This window comes from Columba livia, chromosome 1 (assembly GCF_036013475.1).
Source record: "Columba livia isolate bColLiv1 breed racing homer chromosome 1, bColLiv1.pat.W.v2, whole genome shotgun sequence".
NCBI classification, from domain to species: Eukaryota; Metazoa; Chordata; class Aves; order Columbiformes; family Columbidae; genus Columba; species Columba livia.
Genome location: NC_088602.1, coordinates 208,072,230 through 208,092,166, shown reverse-complemented (window position 1 = coordinate 208,092,166; position 19,937 = coordinate 208,072,230). Strand labels below are relative to the sequence as shown.

Below are 19,937 nucleotides of genomic sequence, written 5' to 3'. Positions count from 1 at the left end.
TTCCTTGCGTCTAGTGATATTGCTTAAGCTCTATTGTTTTGCTTTGAAATCAAATTGTTCCCCAAACTATCCTGGTTCTTGTGCTTCTCCACGATACCCTTTGCAAGCAAGTGAAAAATACAATAGGCAGGTTATGGCAGCACTGTGACTTGGCTCAGCTACATATAGATTAATCGGTTGGTACATATGGGTTGGGTGGCTGCAAGGTGGCTGCCAGCCCTGATGTGTTATGGCTAAGTTCTGCTTCAATTTCTGATCTGGGTCTTTCCCTCCTGTGCAACTTGCAAGAATACAACTGTCTCTGAAATATCTGCTTTCTCCCAAATTAATCTGAAATTTATTAATGGGTTCAGAAGCTTTTGGAAGAGGGGGATAGACATATATGTGAACAGAAAAGCAGCACAGCAGAACCTTTGTTTCCTTAAGAAATATAAGTGTTTATTCTCATCTGTTGCTGAGCTTACGACCCACACAAATAACAGGGAAAAGCGAGCAAGCAGCCAACTGCAGAATGGGATCAGGAAAAATGACTCAGCAAGCTTGGCACCAATCTGGACAAAATGCAGGTACATTATAACCTTGCTCGAGCATCAATCTCATCCACAACATGACGTAGAAACAGCAGCTAGCGTAGGTATTTGCATCTGACAGAAAGATTCCTTCTGATAAATGATTTAGCTCTGCTCTTGCAAATAGTTATATACAAGAACAGAGCAGGTGAGGGGCTCCCTTTATATCTGCTGGCAAGGGAGAGAAAAAAGTTCAATGAAAACCTCTATTTGCTTTTAAAATATATATATATAAATATATATTTTTTAATTATCGGTTGACAGATAGCTGCTGAATTATAGTTTCATGCTTTGTTCGTGTCATTCTTCCTAAGATCAGTATTTCCTGCTACATCACCTTAGAAACTCGATCAACAAACACTCTGCTCTACATGTAAACAAAGCTTTATTTTACCCTATTTTTGACAGCAGCCAGTGTTTTAGAAACCAGAACATTTCAGGTTCTCTGGGCTATTTGCTTTAATTTCACAATTTGGTTTTGTTTTTGAGGGCCTGTCAGCATTTTTTATACCTAGATCTGTTTGAGTGGGAATGTTTTCATGTGAGTGGCAACGAAAATATATTACTGCAAATTGCTTTCTGGAATCAGGCTTTCTTCTCTTCTGCCGAGAGTCTAAATGAAACTGCACTTTCTAACACATTGGAACTATAGAGTGAAACGAATTAGAAAGAGAAGTGAAACAACAAGGTTAGGTTTCAGTGACAAAAACGAACCAAAAAAGAAGCAAAGACAACATTGATAAGTAAGCAGGATCATCTCCGAAGCTCAAGCTCTAATAAAACCCAAGAGTGTGACCTCTAACAGAAGAACTGAGGGACTCTGCTGAGCCCTTTAACCATTTCCTTGTGGAACAGCATTGGCTTTTGTCCTGACCCCACAAAAAGGGTCTTTTTTTATTGTCAAAAAATAGGACTGGAGCCGTATAAAGTTTTCTTACCTTCTTTCACAAGATGAGCATTTCCCAGGTAGCTGCTGTGAAAATACAAATTAATCCAACCACAACTGGGAGATTTTATTTAGCAGTTTTAAAAACCTGCACAGGTCTCCTGGTGCCACAACTCAGAGACAGAGTCCATCAGATAGGGATTAATTTTAAGGCAGATATCAAAACCAATCACATGATGAAGGATTTTCCTATGTGTACAGTTCAATGGGATGCTTTAAATCCTGTGCATGCACATGTATGTGCATGCTGTTGTTTATTCAAACCGTTTTCATTCACAGGGAGACACAGCCTTAGGCTTCCCCAGGCCTTTCCAAGGAAGGTAAACTTGAGAGGGGAGAAAGAGTCATCTTTAAACCTTACATTTTTGAAAGTAAGTTTTTGGAGGAAACAGGTTCAGGTGGAATGAGCCAAGATTGTAAAGATTCTACAACTAACGACATTTTTAAGAGGAGGGAGAATCTCTGCTCGCTCTTAGTGCAAGCCCTCATTGCAAGAATTTGAAGCAAATTTGGGGAAAAGCACCTTTTTTCTTTACAGAAACGCCTTGTTTTGCTTTTCTGCTCGGCTGTAACCTAAAGCCTCTCGGCTTGACAAAATGAAATAAAGCTGTGTGATGATGCGCTGTCACTGCTGCTGCCACCACTCTGCCTCCTGCAAATCTCCCAACATCATGCACCGCTCTCCCCATCGGAGCCCAGTGAGGGAGCGACGCCTTCTCCTTCCAGCCTAAATCCTTCACCAGACAAACTTACCCTCCAGCTCTGTAAAACACGGCTCGGGTTTGCAGCAAGCGACTCTGCCTGAGGGTGCTGTTTCCAAGGGTTGGTGTGGCTGGGTAACTCTCTTCCCATGACACAGCAGAACAGCAGCAGCAGCAGCAGCGTAAAACAGATCGGTTCTGGCAGTACTCCTAGAAGACTACTTTATATTCCAGCTCCAGCTGCTTTCTCCTTTAAGGATGATCTGAAGAAGGGAATATAGAATAAAAAGAGGATTTAGGGAGGTAGAGAAATAAGGCCCTGGGAGATGGAAAGTGAGGCACGCTGGAGCGAGACTCCATGGAGGTGGGACAGCCTGGATAAAATGGCAGAAATCCCCCCCAAATTGGATGGGAAAGGATATTAATAGATAAACAAAAGTGAAGTGTAGGGGGAAGACTCTAAGAAAGAAGGAAAGGAGGAATAACTGTTCCTCAGAAGGTTAACTCTTTCCAGCTAAAATAATTGATAATTCCTACAAAACTCCTGAAAATCTGGAAAAACAATGGTAGAGGTACCTGAAACACTAACCTGTTATATATCCAGCTCACTGCATAGGCATTTAGAAATGAGGAGAGTAGAGCACAGCTGCTTCAACTCCAAAAGTGTCAATGGGAGAGTGAAGGCAGATGATCTGCCGTCATTGCCAGGATCGGGCCTGCGCCGTCTGACCGGGCGGTTCCGGTCCAGTCCCCTCCCGTGGCTGACGGGATGTGTGACGGGCAACAGCATGAACCCTGCAGATGGGAAAAAGGTCGTTTTTATGGCTGGTCGTTTATATGGCTGCTTTCAAGGAAACTTGGCGGGACACTGAAGAAATTAAATTCCAAACTTAATATTTATTGCGTTTGTGGGTCACACTTCAATCTGCCGAGGGGGCTGGTGGAAGCCATAAGGAAGGAGCAAACGCGGCGTGCTTTTCCTCCTTCAGTTTTTAACAGTAAATCCATCCCTCTTCTACAAGCTAACCCCTCGAACCTTGCACTTGACCACCAATGAGGCACCACCGGTTCAGGCGCAGAATTTGGGGAGCTCCCACAGGAACCATGCGCTGCCCCCATGGAGAAAACCTCGAGACCCCCCGTGCATCGCCAGCCTGGCAGAGGTTTGGCGATGCAAGCACGGAGCAGGGTGGGCTTTAGCTCCTTTCTCCCAAATCCTGGGGGCAGGAGGAGAGCTGGGAATAACCAGGCACTTCAGCACCGCAGGCAGAACAGCAGCCTGAGGAACGCGGCGCTGCCCGCCCGGCCTGCCCGCACCCCCGGCCGCACACGGGCGGTGGGGCGCCGGGGTCTTCTCAAGCCGCAGAAAATACCTTCATTTTTCCATCTTCTAGAAAGGGTGGGTGTTTGTATACGCGGCTTGTTTTATTGCGGTGGCAAGTGTACACGCCTAGAAGCGGCTCCTTCCAGGACCTCTGCACCACAGCCTGCTGTAGAAAACCGACGGTGTTAACAGGTTAGACCGTAAACCGTTTCCCGACCGGCCGGCAGAGTCAAACACCGCGTTCGCCACCACCGTTTCACCCCCGCACCGACGGCAGCGCTCGCACCTCCAGCCTCCTCCGTCTGACACAAACAAGTTTGTTTGTTTAGTTTTGATTTTTTGTTTGTTTGTTTGTTTGCTGACGCTTCCAGCCGCGGCCGCAAACGACCGCGGGACCCCGCACCAGAAGCGGGGGCTGCCAAGGTGCTTGGCCGGTCGGGCGGTTGTTTCCCCTCAGCGAGCAGCAGCACAGGCGGTGCGGAGCGAGGAGGGAAAAGAAAAAGAAAAACAAAACCAAAACAAACGCCAACCAACAAACCACAACACACCAAACCAATCCTAATTAATAATCATAATAGAACAAGCAAGCGCAGCAACTTGTTTTGACTCGCAAAAGCGAAGGCGGGAGGTGTGAAGGGGGCAGCCCCTCGGGGAAGGGCAGCGGGGCTCGGAGCCCCAGGGGGTACCGGCGGGTCCGGCGGCCGCGTCGTCACGTGAAAGTCCCCTTTAAGTTTCCATAGAGAGGCCTCCGGGTGTCACATGATGGACATGATATAATGAAACAACATTGTGGGGAGGGAAGCATTAGGGGAGCCCGGGGCGGCTGGGAGGCGGCGGCGGGGCAACAGTGCCCCCCGCCCCGGCCCGGCCCGCCCTGCCCTGCCCGGCCCGCCCGCCGCTCCGCGCCGCCCGCCTGCACCTGTCTCAGCGCCCCGGAGCGCGGCGGGAGCGCGGCAGATGTGGCAACCCCCGCTGATGGGGCTGCGTGTGGCACCTTCCCCCGGGAGGGAAGCGGGAGAGCCGGCGGAGCAGCGGCCGCTCACGGAGGTGAGTTACCGGCGGGACTCAGGCGAGGGGCTGCTCCGGGAGGGGGGCGGTGAGGGGTGCCGGGGGGCGGGTGTGCGCGGCGGTCGCGCCATGTTTGCGCGGTGAGGTGCGTGTGTGGGGTGCGGGGTGTGTGTGTGGGGGGGCCGGGGGTGCCGCGTGTCCCCGCGGAGCGGCGGGCGTGTGCGCGCCCTCCCGCCCTCCATGTCCGCATTCCAGCTCATGTTGCGCAGATAAAATTCAAACTTGAGGTAAACACAAGCGGCGAAGCGGAGGGGGGGTGGGGGTGCTGTGGGGGGGGAGGCGGAGGAGGGAAGGCGGGAGGGAGGTTCGCTCCATCCCGGCTCCCACCGCCGCTTCTCTTCCCCGCTGCTTCCCCCACATCCCACCCGCGGGGCCCCCACGCACCTGGGCTGCCAGCGACAAGCTCCCCCCTCCCGGGCCGGTCGCTTCGCAGGAGCTGCCGCTCTCGGTTTTCTCGGGGAGGGAGAGGCGGTTTCACCCTCTCACCGCACCGCGCACCCCCTGGTAGGAGTCGGCAAGTGGCGGGGGGGGGGAACACGGTGCGTGGCAGGTGCGCGGGCTGCTGTCGCGACATGGGGAAGGGGGGTGCTTATCGCGACGTGGGGGAAGGAGGCAAGTGACAGCGCAGGGGGGAAGGACGGGACTGCGCCGTGTTGTTTTCCTCGCTGCGTGGGTATCCCGAATCGAGCAAAAATAACAATTCCCCCCCCACACCCCCAATACCGGGGGGGCCGGTCCGCATTTCCAAGTGCGTATGGAGAAAACAAGATGCGGGCGGGGGGGTGGGGGAGCGGGGAGGGCCGCGCCGCCGCTCGCCAGCCCGGGTCCGTGACACAGGCGGTGCCGCCGGCAGCGGGTATATTTAGCACTTCCCCCCCCCCCGCCCTCCCCAGCCCTCCGCATGCTCCGCGCCCGGTGCGAGCGAGCGAGCGCTCGCCGGTTGATCGAGGCGGGCCGGCCGGCGAGCGGCCGAGGGCACGGCCTGCCGCCCCACAGGTGGGTGCGTGAGGAGAGAGGGGGCCCGCAGAGAAGCGTTTGGCCTCGAGGGTCGAGGCTGCTGAGGGGGAGGCGCTGTCAGAGCCGGGGTGGGCGAGCGCGGGGCGCAGAGCGGCCGTGAGGGGAGAGGAGGCGGCTGCTACGGGGCAGCGGCGCTTCCTGCGTGGCGCAACTCGGGGCTGTTGCGGGAGGACGGGGTGGCCGGCGGAGCTCCGGATGGGGTTGTGGGGGCGGCTGTGTGGCCGTGGCAGCCGCGGGGTGAGGGTGCGGAGCCGGGTGTAAGGACCCGGGGCCGGTTGTTGGGGTTGGGGGGTTCGGTTCTTCGGGCCTTCGCAGAGGGCGGGAAGCGCGCGCGACCCCTCGACGCGCGGCAGCGGCCCCCGCCTGGCCCCTCTTCAGCACTGCACCAAGGCGCTGGGACCGGCGGCCACGCCCACCGCGCCCCGCTGGCCAATCGCCGCGCCGCTGGCGGCTGCCCCCCCTCCCCCCCTACTCCTTTTCCTCACCCCCCCCTCTCCCTCTTTTTGGCTCCGCCCGCCCTTGGCAGGGCGCGAGCGCGGCCCGCGCCCGCCCACCCGCCTGTTTGTTATGGTCGGGGCCACGTGCCGCCGGCTCAGGCGGTCACGCGGCCCGGCCTCGCGCCGCCCCCGGCCGTCGCTGCCGGGGTGAGGGACCCGGTGTGTGACAGGGACCCGGTGTGTGACAGGGACCCGGTGTGTGACAGGGACCCGGTGTGTGATGGTGCCCGGGGGTGTGGCAGGGGCCCGGTGTGACGGGGCTGCCGTTCTTGGGGGGTCCTGCAGCCCTCCTGCCCGAGGGGAAGTGACCTCGACCCTCCTTTGAGGGGAGCAGCTGTTTGGTCCTTAGCGCCCTGACTCCTGAAGGGCCTTGTCCCTGGTTAGCAGGTAATAGGATCACAGAATGTTAGGGGTTGGAGGGGACCTCAAAAGCTCATCCAGTGCAATTCCTCTGCCGGAGCAGGAACACCCAGATGAGGTTACACAGGAAGGTGTCCCGGCGGGTTGGAATGTCTGCACAGAAGGAGACTCCACAACCCCCCTGGGCAGCCTGATCCAGGCTCTGCCACCCTCACTGGGAAGACGTTTCTTCTCGTATTTAAGTGGAACCTCTTATGTTCCAGTTTGTATCCATTACCCCTTGTCTTATCATTGGTTGTGGGTCTGTCCATGGTCAAGTTGCGACTGCCCATCTGCAGCTGGCTCTGCCCTCCAGATAGGGAGGTTTTTCTCTCTGGAAGAGAGCTATTCTTGCCCGGTAGTTTTTTCATTTTCTTTCCCCCCTTCACTCCATGTTTTCCTGCATAACCCACAGCAGTAGCTGCGTATCCGCCTAGCCTGGTGTTGTTAAGGCACGCTGCTTTATGTAGGTAACACAGGGGAGCGCCGCGAGGATCGTGTTCAGCGATCAGTCTCCTGAGCCTGAAGCTTTCAGCCTATTTATAGGTAGGTTGGGCAGCCTTTAGTGTGAAGGGCTTGTGCCGCGTCTGAATCCGTGGCGAAGCGAGGTATCTTAAATGATGGCGTTTTGTTTTTCGACAGTTCTTTGGAAATAGGATTTTATGGAAAGCTCTGGAGGAATGGTTGTTAATAGGCTATATGGTTTTTTTGGAGTCAAGGAACGTAATGCCATTTTAATGCAACTTCTCAGATAGCAAAGCAAACAGTAAGAGGATCCGCAGTTCTAGATCAGCGGCTTCCAGCTTGCAGGGACTGGACCCTGGCCGTTTGCAAACAACTTACGCAGGGCCAGTAGGAAGCAAAGAGGAAAGAAAGGACATATGTTTTTTGGAAGCTTATGTTTGTTATAGAGATTTCTGCACTGCTAAAGATGCTGTGGCTGACAAGCTGGAAAAAAAAAAATTGCAGGCTGCTTTTCTGGATCACTGAGATATTTTTGGCTTAAAATAAGTGGAGGAGGGATGGAAAGATAAACTGTATCTGTGTTCATGTTGTACTGTTTCAAAATTTAAAATTCAAGATATTTTTCAGAATTACATAACCATTCGTAACATTGTGCTTCTCAAATAGCCTTAAAGAGTTAAGTAACAGCAGATGAACGAGAACAGGTCAAGAAGAGATGGTTTTATAACTAGTGGTGAGGACTATACACGGATATTTAAAATTGCTTTGGAGTTGCACTAGAAAGGAGTCTTCTGTTAGTAGTAGTAGGATTTTAATACCCTACAAATATAGAACATGAGAAGGAGGACGGAAAGATAAGGTTCGCAGTTTTATGGTGGCGTAGTCCTGTAAATGGATCGGGGATGGTTTATGGTGCTTCATGTGCTTTCACTTCTGTTCCATCGTAACTTTTATCAGTGCGGTCTTTTTCATCTGAAATGACGAGTTTCCAGATACTGACCAAAGTTGATGAGGAGGGAATATGGCCTTAAAATAACAAGAGGGGTAATGGGCTCTGAAAGGAATGAACGCTGCTGTGGTGGTGGAAGGACTGGGGTGGTAATGGGCTGTTCTGGGAATGTGCTCTGAAGAGCTGATGTTTTGTGTCGGTTACAGGAGTCACTTGAAATGGTGTTACCTGCAGAAATACATTGATTCAACCTGGGCAGTATACTTGGTTTGTACGGTTATATCTGCATATCTTTGTATTTTTTTGAAAAACAATAAAAAAAATAACCTTACCTTAAAATAGGAAATTAATGGGGAGCCGTTGGTTTGTTAGAGATTTGAGAATATCGAAAGGTGCACAGTAACACACCGTGCCAGCATCTCTTATTTTTGAGTGTACATGGAATTGCTGGTGGAATTGATGCACCAGGAAATTGCTTTTTCTATTTTTGTTGGTGAGATGCAGTTAATGTAAAATGAGCCCTTTGGATCCCATATCCCATTTCTCTTTAATATAACTAAGATCATTTATCTTCTCAAGACAGCTAGAGGAAAAAATACTTCATTTTGTAACTTAGTTCACCTTCTCTTCAATTGCTGTCAGTTCATGACGAGGCACAGAGTGTGCTGTACACTGTGTTCTGCAGAGCTGTTTTGGTGACGAATACGATGTATATGAAAAAAAAAGGGCTATAAAAATAGGTATTGTGCCAGTTCTCTCCACTTTTTATATAAACAATACCAATTTATATCTTAAAGAGGTACTCAAAGTTTCATTTTAGGATCTTGTATCTTGCCAAATTTTAGTGGCGTAAAAGGTTGTTATTTTACTCTTTGGAAGTACTTAAAAAGCATCTGAAAAGGAAATAGTTAAACTAGTGTTTGTATTGGTTTTGAGATAGGAAGTAGCGAAACCTTTTATTTTCTGTTTTAATAAAAAGGGAAATTGTGAACTTATTTTAAAAAATATATGTTTCTGCTACTGGTAGCCTATTATATGGTTAAAATTAAAAGGACCAGTTTAATCCAGGCTAGATTTTACTTTGAATTGCTATCATCATGTGTTTACTATGTTTCTTTCATATTTAAATACGAAAACCATGGAGTCATGTTTTTTTCCTCTCGTCTGATTAGCTGTAGTTGATCGTGCTGTATTTGCACAGTGTTTTTCCATAAACATCTTGCTTCTGGAGTTATTGTAGTATGAGAATATGAGCTTGAAAATATGATATAAAGGGTAAAAGTGCTTGCAAACATGAATGCTGAAATACAAAGTTAAAAAATAATCCTTCCCCGGCAGTTCTTTCAAGTCAGTTTGATAATTTTACATCCTGACTCATGGCTTTCTAATTGACTGGAGATGAAATTAACGGGGCTGCAACTGTTTGTCACAAATTTAAGCATAAACAGTATTTTTCTTTTGGCTTTGGATTTCATGAAAACGCAGTATAAAATCCACCGTCCTTTGTTGGTCTGTCAGGATGCTGCACCTCAGCCAGGAGATGCAGCATTGTTGTCTACAGTAGTGAGGCTGGAAATGGGAATTATTTCTTCTGAGTTTTACCCCTACTGATGCCAGAGGTTTCATCCTTCCATAGATTTCTGATCTGGGCATTGAATGCTTGCAGAGGCTACTAATTAATGGACTTTCATTAACTACCTTGAGCTCTAGGAAGGAACGTGTTAAATGTCCCCAGTATTGTGCTTCTCTACAGACGTAAGTTTGGAGCTCTCTGAAAAACTGACATCCATATAGCAAAAACATTAATAATGGTAGTAAAGCAGTCAGCCTGAAAATGTTTTGTAAGTTTCTTATATAAAGTGATGTCTTTGGCAGGACAATAAAAAAGTTATAATCGTAACAATATGCTTATATTGAATAGTTTTAATTGTTGTGGCTATTGAAGCTCTGCTGTTGACAGTGGTTTATTTTATGAACGCTGTAGTTGAAACGTGTAAAATTTTGTTGGTGAGGGGAGATAGTTCTACTCTTGTTGGGCTTCACAGTAAGCTGAATTTCAGTATACCATTACTTGAGAACTATCTCTTTTTCATAATTCTTATTATGTTAGGAAGCATTAGTGAAGCACTCGTGGTAAGGGTGTTGGTTTGTTTTGTTTTGTTTTTTTCCTCTGGCTTGTATTATACTAAGGTATAAACAGAAGAAATTGAGAAACAAATGGTTTAAAGGGCATTTCTAACACCATTTATAAACCATAATTTCACCAACACTCCTCTGAATGTGTCTTGTTTAGGGAGTAGGTCCTGTTGAAGAACAAATTCTGCAATCACGTAGTAAGTAAACAGTCTGTAAATACAAAGCTACTAAAGCAGACGTGATACTTTTTCTGCCCTATATTGCAAATTCTTACTCTCCTGCAACTGAAACCATGATGTGCTTATATGTAAAGAATGCTGCACAGTAGTTTCATCTTAACAGAAAACTTGTGAAGTCAATGTGCTAGTAATATCGAGATTTTTCCCCTTTATGTCATCTCCTAGATTGTCAGAAGCAGCAGTTAGTTGCCTGGGTGAGCAGGATGCTGAGAGGCAAACCTGGTAAGCATTGTGCTCTACTATTACAAAATGTAGGTATTTCTGCATCCCCCCACCCATACTGATTAGCCTGTATGCTACACCAAAATCTATCAGTTTGAGTGCAGCTACTGTGCTGCTGAGGTTGAAATAATCCTTATTTTTTCCATAGTGCTTATTAGCTTGGGTTGAACATTGTCTGCAGGACTTCTCGCAGTACAGGCAGAGGGAGTTTGCATGTGTCTGGAAAATATACCTTGAATGTGGGCTAATTCTTTTTCATCTATGTTGTCGCTGTGTACAATTTTGGTGGTGTATACATTTTCGGAAAAGAAGGATGATTTTTGGACTCATTTCGTAACATTGTGTATGGAATACCCAGAAAATGTGCTAATTTGAATAGTACCTATATTATGTTGAAGTTACTGAATTTTAGTGTAACTGTAGGAGCTTGTGCAGACACCGTTGCAAAATGAAGGCTTTATAAACTGCAATGTGCAGAGGACATAAGGTAGAATTGAACTGATGATCATGTTTGGGGGGGGGTGGGGAGTGGAGGCGGAGAACAAACAAGACACCAAAATAAACCAATCCAAAAGCAAACAAAAAAAACAAACCGAAACAAACCCATAAGCAAACAACAAAACCCAAACAAACAAACCAACACCTCCCCCCCAAAAAAAAAAACACCCCAAAACCAAACAACAACAAAACAAAAAAACTAAAAAACCAACGTTGTCTGTTTTATCTTGGTTGCTATTTACGTCAGCAAAGGAAGGTGTTGCCCAGTGGCCAGATCCCGGGTGGTTGGTGGTAGTTCGTCCAGCAGAGATGTGTTTGAAGCTGAACATATCTTCGTGTTTTATTATTGAACTCGGGAGATTTCTTGCTTCCCAGTTAGGTAAGCAGCTGTGAATCTCCTGGGAGGGAGAAGATGCGTCTATCCATGGTGTTTACTTTTCACAGGAGGAGAAAAAGACATTTCTGACTGTCATCTGGATTTGTTTTGTAAACTGAAAGCACTGTTAATGCTTTTAACGAGGTTTAGTTGCTGCATCATTGTGACTTCTGCAGTTTGGCATGTTTACTCTCTCCCCCCCCCCATTTTTTTTTTAAACATAATTTTAAATGTTACATTGGCTGTATGGACTGTAGCTCCTGGGAGATTTTTATATTCTGATTTCTGTGACTTTATGGCAGCGCCCCAGGGTCCTGGAGCAATCAGTGTTAAGTTTATCCTATTGACAGAGAACACGATTCCATATCTGTGAGAAGCAATATTTTTTTTTATACTGAGATACACATGTAGAGAAGACACACGTAAGAAAAGCCTGAATGAAGCAGCAGTGTTAAAATCCTGCCGTGTTAAATCCTGCTCGCCTTGTGAGGGGGCTGCGGGTGATATTTAATTGCGGGAGGTGTTTAGGCTCGTTTTGGGGAGTCTGTTGGGGGTGGCAGAGGGATGTACGAGGGCCGTTGCCCTCTGCTGGAGGCATCCAGCAGTGCAGGGCTGTGTGTGGGCCCCAGCAGCCACAAACTGCTCTCTGGGCTCTCGGATGGCGTTCTCTTGCTCGCTTGTCACTTCAGCTTGCTTGTCACCTCAAGTTCAGAGATGCCATCTTTCTTCTAGAGCTGGAACAGTAGTCCCTGTTCAGACCAGATAATCTGATTCCTCCTCTTCCTTTCGTGTCTGTGTCCGTGGGTATCTGTTCAGAGAAGCCTGTATTTGTATAAATAGAAAGCTCCAAGGATGGATCCAGCATTACGGGACCTGCTGCTTCTCTGAAGATTATTGTCCTGAAGCCACAACTTATTCTGGTAGCTTTGACGGAGAATTGCGCACCCTTCCCGCAAAAGAGGAAATAAGACAGGTTTAATATTCGGATTGTTAGCCCTGTCAGTTTTCAGTAACCCAGAGATATTAGTATAACAATATTGACCTAGAAATTAGTATTTTGAATGTAAAATATACTTAAAGTTGATTAGTGTTCAGACAATATGGAACAGAAATGAGGTCTGTCCAACTTAATATATGTAGCTACCCTAACGTCAAATGTAACTGCTGTTCTGACAATTCTGTGTAGCACAACTATTTCAGTGTTTGCATGGGGTTTTTTTTTGTTTGCTTTTTGTTTGTTCGTTTGGTTTTTGCCTTTTTTGTGGCGTAGGAAAATGCTTTTTTTTCCTAGTCTTCAAGAAACTCCAGTTTTCATATAGAACTGGTGTTGAGGTTAAAGGGAGTTAACAAGGGCAGAGTTCAGCTATATTGCTACAGTGGGAGTTCAGTGGGAACCTCTGTTCTCCCAGCCCTTCTTAAGTAATTGCTGACATTCATGAGGAAGTCCTTGCTGAATATTGGAGAGGAAAAAGTCAGAAATGGTTACTAGGGAGAAGTAACCATAAATTGTGAGTTGAAATGTTATTTACTGAGTAAAGCTGAATTACTCAAAAGCAGTATTACTTCGATAATGAATGAATGGCATCTATAAGCAGCAATAATGTGTACTGGAGACCAAAACTGCATAATATAGCAGAGGGGAGAAGTGCTGGCAGAGATGTTTGATAGGTTAGCCCAGGCCCTTAACATTGTGATGGGAGAGAAGCATCTTCTAGAGCGCTATTTCTATTACAGAAGCATGGGAAAGAGATTTTCATGGGGCAGCCTGGATGGCTGTATGATTCAGTATGATTCCCCCAACAGTTTTCAGGCTACAAATTGAAACCCTCATTGCTCCCCTCAAAAAGCTATTCCACTGTCTGATTTCATTGATTTTTAGAAATCTAGTTCTCGGTTCCAGCGCAAATGTAGTTCACAGCCAGCTTACATTCATTTGTTGTACAAATAGTGTAAATACCTCTTTTCTCTCCCTTGTGTTTTGCATGTGCTGCATCTGCAGATAGCAGTTATATTAATTTATAGCTCTCATTTTGTTCTAAACCAGCTGTTCTTAACTTTTTCATGCCCTTCCCCCTTGTCAGGATGTATTGCATGCCCCTGTAGTTTTAAAGACCACTGGTTTTAAAAACAAGCCCTTTTAGGCTTTTCCTGTAAAGTAAACTTCGTGTTCCTGTGGGTAAAGTTATTTTTGAGAAGGTTCATGTAAGATTATTCTCTTAGTTGCTGGATCAGGTGAATATTATAAATACAATTTGTCATGTCTAGTGTTATCCTGGTCATAGTCTTTTTAAGGTACATCTGGTTGTATTTATTTCTTTTGTTGATGTTTTCTTTTGAAATTATGAAGTCCTGCTATTATCGTGAACAGGTTTGATTCTGTTCCAGATGCTATGGGCTGATAATAGCAGTAATGCGTCTTCTGGCAGTTCCTTACAAGATCAGTTAACATGAAAAAATTGCGTTTACCCAAACTATATGAGGTCTACTTTGCAAGTTTGTGATGTGCTTAAATTCCTAATAGGCTGTAATTTCTTTCTTTCTTTCTTTCTTTCTTGCTCTGCTACTTTAGAAGAGTCTTCCTGGCTAGATTAAAACTGGAAGTCAGCTCTGAGACTTTCAAACGCAGTCTGTTTGGTAGCTATGTCAACATTAATTGTTGTATACCTCTAATGTTACCATATAAACTGCCATCTCTTCTGGCCTGCAAAGTTTATCCTGGGTAAACTCTGCGCGGCCTATTTAATTTTCATATTTGATCTGTAAATCTTTGCAAAGACCTTAACAAATGTTGTTAACTGTTCATTGTTCTTCTTGGTAATGTGGATAGAAATGGATAAAGTTTTTGAAAAAGGTTGTGATTCTTTCTCACTTCAGGATTTTTTCCCTTTGTCCCATTTTGAAATGTTCCTTTACGGTTGTGCCTGCTATCATTATCCATACTAGATCTTGTCTCCAGTCTGCTGCTGCCTTGCAGGAAACAAAAACACGGGTGATTAAGTCCATCCTCTTCCTGCAGGTGGCATTCATGATTCCTCTGTGTTCTTCAGTTGTTTTTCTGCCTTTCCTGCAGCAAAATGGGACTTTGCCTGTTTGCTGAATGCCAGGTCATCTTTGTGGTTTGGTGGTTCTGGTAATGGAAAGAAAGAATCTACAAGAGAGTAGAAATTCCGGTAAGGAAGGGCAGCAGTGGGTAGGTCCTCTTCATCCACTGTGTCCTTGCTGTGAGTGGAGGGCCCTGCAGGGTGTCCTGTTCTGTTAGCATTACAAAGTTTAGCCACAGTCAGGCTCTAAGATCAGCTTTCAGTCATAATGCGTGTTTTCTGCTCTTCTTGCCCCTCGCTGCATGAAGATGAATGCAAAGTCTGTCTTATGCTCTCGGTAGTGTTGAAGGTAATCCCCCTGCAGATTGCAGCTGTATCATTTGTAATTTAGCGATTTCTTGAGTGCGGAATGTGATAGTCATACCTGGGTTTTTTCCTGTAGATCAGGGCCTGTAACTAAGTGACATCACATCCTGTGGTTGTCAGGTATGTATTTCCCTGGCATCTCCACTGTGTGTACTAGAGAGATGCACTGTGTGTACTAGATGGATGGAGGTTCTCAGGATAGTTCCTTTTAAGACTGGCTTGGTAGCAGCATCTCTTGCATAATGGATTTTTGAGTCTGATTTTCCCTGCTAGCATTATTTTAATTTAAAACTGATGAAGATCATAAAGATGTATGTATTCAGCTAATCGGTACTCAGCTGACCCCTCTACTTCTACGTTCTGTGCCTCTCAAGGGTTCTGTTAAATAATATTTATATTAATAGTACCATCTACTGCTGAATTCCTCCTGTGGCTTATAAAAGCATATTTAACTATTACATTAACCAGCTTCACTGCTAGCTCAGGATTCAGGTTGTTTGTATTTGCAGTTCTGCTGCTAAGTTCTTTGTCTCCTGTGTGTGTTGTAAATAACAGAGGTTGGGGCTGCGGAGGAGGAGTTTTCTGACAGCCTGGGCAGCTGGGGCTGTGATTCCCCAGCCCTGCATGGGAAGGGGCTCTCTGGAACTGTCTTGAGATAAATCCACAGTCCCTTTGCCTTCCTGGGTTGTTTAATATATGTGGATCAGCATCATGAGCAAAGAGGGCACAGCAGAGGAGGCAGCAGGCGAGTGGAGTGCTATCTGTAGGCAGCGGTTCCTGACAGAGGATGAAAGCACAGAAGCGCAGAAACTTGCACTAGATAAGATTAAAAATCAGAGTCTGTGAAGAAGAGGCAGATAACTAACAATAAGGAGACCAGAACAGGTGAGGTTCTCTTTTAGGAAAGCTTAATATAAAAAGTTAAACAAAAACGTTTTCTTTGTACACAAAAATGAAATTGGAACATTTCATAGAACTTTTCTATATTTCATCTGGTTACTAGCAATTCATATTGCTAGTACATATTGTTATGTACTTTTGCTAACTTAAGACGGATATCCATTAGATTTTGTAAGCTGTTTATTATATTACCTACTTGTGGGGTGGGGAAGAGAACAGGATATTCCCATAGGAAGGTGCCGTCCCATACTCAGCTTTGTGACAAGATGGCAATATCTGAAGCTCTCACATTTGCTTGCCCATCTTCCTGTATGTTGACTTTCTGCTTGGATCTTCCATAATCTTAACAATTGGCCATGTTCATTTGCTTACTCCCCTTTCTTACAAGTGCTGGTGTCCGACTTGATTTTGTAAATACAGAAAGTTAGTGCGTTTTCTTGAAAGAACCATTGAATTGGTGGAGGGGTTAACTTCAGAGATGTCAAGTGCCTGAAGCTCTGGTGCAGAAGTTAATTCAGGAATAAAGCAGGAATTTAAATATAGATTTCACTCTAAGATATGTCTTTGTGCTACCATTAGATTAATGTGTTGGCCCGGGATAATGCTGGCTTTTGAAGAGCTTATCTTCAAATGTTTAAAAATCTGTTCTTGTGTTTTACCATAAACTGATGTGGTCCAGCAGTCATCTGGCTCTCATACTGGAAATATTTTCTTTTCCTTTTACGTGACTCATTACCATGCATTTGTAACTATGGTTATTTTCTCTTAAAGGATTTGTTCTGCCCTTTAATTATATGATATGGGACATTCAGGTTTGACGTATTACCAATGTAGGAATTCCTCCAGGACTGCTAGCTTCTAAACAGATCTTTTTAGGCCATGTGCCCATAAAATTACCAATCCTCTTACTACTTCTGCATTAGTCTAAATTAGGATTTCAGTGAGGTTACTTTGCCCTACTGCATGTGTGGATCTTAAAATGTACTTCAGGTGTCAAAGTGTTGCTTACAATCTATTTGGTGTTGGTAGCAGTGGTGTGTACTTAGACTGATGTAAATGACGAGTGAACTACCATAGCAGATGTTATTACTGATAAATCAGACTCCACAGAGATTAAAAAAAAACAATGAAGAATTGTTGCCTGCACATACTTGTTTTCACTAAGGTATTTGTTTAATAGCTAGTGATAATTTCCGTTTCTTCTTGCGTTACTGTGTTCTTCTGTTTGCTGTAAGACTTTTCTTGTTACAATCAGAAAATGAGAATACCTGGTTTTGTTTAGGAGAAGATGTAACTGATACTTGCTGAAGGTTTGCATTGCAATTTTTGTCCATTGTTTTATTGCTGAAAAGAGGTCATTTTGTTTTTCAAAACCGCCTCAGTTTTATTCATTATTTATTTAGTATTTGATAATTATTATTTCTTACCTTGAGTTCTTGGTCTAAGATGCTGCAGAATTACTGGTAACCTCTAGTAAAGCTATTGAAATGGTGTCCTAGCTTTCTTAGTCTTGCCACTTGGTATAGGAAGCCTGGTGTCTTCTAATTGCTAAATAATCTGTACTTCACAAAAATAAAACTCTATCTTAAGAACAGTTTTTTTTTTTACTTCCATTATTAGAGTAAGAAGTAAGATTCTAACCTTCAGAGCATCCAGCGTCTTAAGACTTTGAATTTCTAGCCTAACATTTTGAAGGGCCATTTCATACTAACTTTTTTCTTTTTTAATGGTAATTGCAAGTTTTGCCTTATGCAGATCTCTTAGCTCCTGTTTATTGACTGAATGCTCATATGACCAGGAATTATATTGCTTACTACCCCTTCAGTCAGGTAAGCAAACAAAACTTCTAGTGCATGTTCCATTCTTCCGATCATCCTGAACTGTGCCTACTCTGCATACCCAGCTCAGATCTGAGCTGGATTTGCACCTTAGCTTGCCTGCTGCCCACACTGCTCAAACAGCATGGGATACAGTGTCCCTTAGCATCTCTTAATATCCTCCAGAACATTTGAAGTCTGTGGTGAGTTAGCTTGCTGTGCTGGGCTTTGATGTGTAGTGCAGTTGGAATTGTTCATCAAAGCAGAAACATGGTTTAAGAAACTATTCTTAATCATCTTGCTGTCGTTAGCTGCGGCTCTGCAGCTGAGACTGCATGAAATGACTGCTTGAGTCGTCCTCCATTTCCTGCCTCAGAAACTTTGTGGTCCTGCCTTTCGTTTTGGAACTGGTGCTCTTGTGTCATTTCCCAGCTGAGACCAGTGTGGAGGCTGCAGGTGCTTCTTCTTTTCACTTCGTTCAGCTGATTGCTGCAGTTGAACAGTTTAACATAAACCACTGATGGAACAGAATAACAAAGCAGGAGCTCGTGCAGGCAGGCATCCGTCGTTGCTGGGAGGCAGCAGGAACAAGCAGCCACTTTCTCTCCATTTATACTGGTGTTCCTCTTCTGCTCTTTTCCTACTCGTGGTCTAGAGTGAATCCTTTGTCTGCTGTCACTGATCTTGACTGAGGAATTGTAATTCTTGGTCTAAGACCACTGCTGGCGGGCAGGTGGTGTCCTTTTTTCTTTTTAAACTTACAGTGAACTTTTACACTTACAGTGGACCAGGTCTGTGCATACTGGCAAGCACTGGTCTCTCAGTTAAAAGGTAGAGGTCAGCATCTGTTGCCATTTCTGCTACCTGAGAGCACATTCTTTTCATGCTCGAGTGTGAATTTGTCTTTCTTAAACAGGGCACACACAGTAATTAAATGAAGTTTCCAGGTAGACTGGGGTTGCAGTTGTTTTATTTCACAGGTATGTCACTCTGATGACCCAGGGTCACTTTATAATGGGCTACGCTTTTCCTTTCTTTATAGTTCAGAAATTAAGGAACTGTTTACCTGGCGGGAATATGCATTATACCCAGGTATTGGACTGAATCTTCTGCTGTTGAAATTCTCTCTTACTCGAGTCTGTGAGGTTATCCAGTTCTTTTTAGAGACTATCCTGTTTCTCCTTTCTTAACTCAGTTTTATCAACAAAACTTAGGATTACTAATGAAAAAAACCCTCGAAAACTAATCCCCAAGCCTAACTGATGAACTTATGATGCTTCTACACCCATCCATCAACAAAGACCATGAATAGTTACATGTGGAGGTCTTTAGAAAAGAGTAGTGTGGTGCATGTATTGAAAAAAAAAATTGGATTTTTTTTTTTTGTGTTCTCCTTTATCAAGATTTAAAATATGTCCTAGAATATGTTGGGGGATTTAGAAAAAACAGATGGTGAGGTCTGGTTCTTCGTGAAGGCATTTCAGCTTGCTCTGAGCTCATAAACCAGACAGAGATTTGAGTAGATTTGAGTGCAGAGGAAAGTGGGAACTTCTTTCAATGGTGTAAGAGCTGATCTGAGAGTTTTTAGACTTTCTTATTACTTGAGTAGAAACAGTGAGGGGTTTGGATTTAAATGTGTTGAAAAGTACATTAAAGAAGCAATATAAAGAATGGAGAAAGGACTGAACTTGGTATAAGTGATGAGAAGGTAAACAGAACCTGCAAGCTGCATTAAGACACGTCAATCACAATGATGAATAAATACCAGAAGACTCTCTAGTCATTCAAATAAACATACAGAATGGGGAAGCAGAGCTGTCATTGCAGGTGATAGCATTTTAACAGTTCAACAGTAAGGACATGGGGAAGAGGCAGGATGATTAATGGACATGATGGTTTAGAAACTCAGGCAGATGTGAAAGTGAATGATGCTAAAGTGCAGAAGTCCAGGTGAGCTGATAAGCTCTAAAAAAGACTTGGAGAGATACATACTCTTACTATGGCTTCGGTAGACTTCTGAAATCTTAGTAGAGACATGGAGTGCATGGCAAAGAAAATAGAAGTAGCTCATCAAAAGTAAATTATGCTAGAATAACTGGGCACCTTCTCTGGTAAGACCTGCATTTTCAGGTTCAGTTTTTCACCTATCCTTGGTATGGTGCTTGGTCAGAATCTACAGAGAAAAATCTCATTCTAAGTTGTGTGACAAAAATGTGTTTTATAAGGATTGTGACAGTGGTGACCAGATGGGCAAGAAGTAGTGGCAAGTGGTTTTGGAAATGGAAGGAAAGGGGTGGGGACAATTGTTGGAGAATGAGTATTTTTGATGAATGGAGTGGATGTGAGGGGTGATTAATCATCTGCCTGTTAGAGCTTTGCAAAAACAGACTTAAGATTCAAAGCAAAA

General features: G+C 45.0%; 3 long non-coding RNA genes across 44 annotated transcripts in view; 2 read left to right on the top strand and 1 right to left on the bottom strand.

The window, feature by feature from the left end:
- Positions 1-1,081: 1,081 nt before the first annotated feature.
- On the bottom strand, positions 1,082-5,132 carry LOC110359893 (uncharacterized). Of its 7 annotated transcripts, none has more exons than XR_010469717.1 (4): positions 4,993-5,132; positions 3,590-3,706; positions 2,806-3,011; positions 1,082-2,479 (listed from the first exon to the last, which is right to left on the bottom strand). It is a non-coding gene; the product is annotated as an uncharacterized LOC110359893 (long non-coding RNA). The 7 variants fall into 7 exon arrangements; XR_010469720.1 differs by having other exon boundaries at positions 3,590-3,703; positions 4,993-5,122; XR_010469718.1 differs by lacking the exon at positions 4,993-5,132 and adding an exon at positions 4,460-4,598.
- Positions 4,451-19,937, top strand: part of LOC110359891 (uncharacterized) — a 134,573-nt gene continuing 119,086 nt past the window's right edge. For 35 of the 36 annotated variants that reach the window (XR_010469709.1, XR_010469706.1, XR_010469683.1 and 32 more), the window contains exon 1: positions 4,451-4,587. This is a non-coding gene — a long non-coding RNA (uncharacterized LOC110359891). Of the gene's footprint in view, positions 4,588-4,974; positions 5,113-19,937 lie in introns of those variants that run through there. The other variant, XR_010469695.1, reaches the window with a different exon arrangement.
- LOC135578253 (uncharacterized) lies at positions 5,992-18,746 on the top strand. The gene is made up of 2 exons (XR_010469722.1): positions 5,992-14,937; positions 14,975-18,746. It is a non-coding gene; the product is annotated as an uncharacterized LOC135578253 (long non-coding RNA).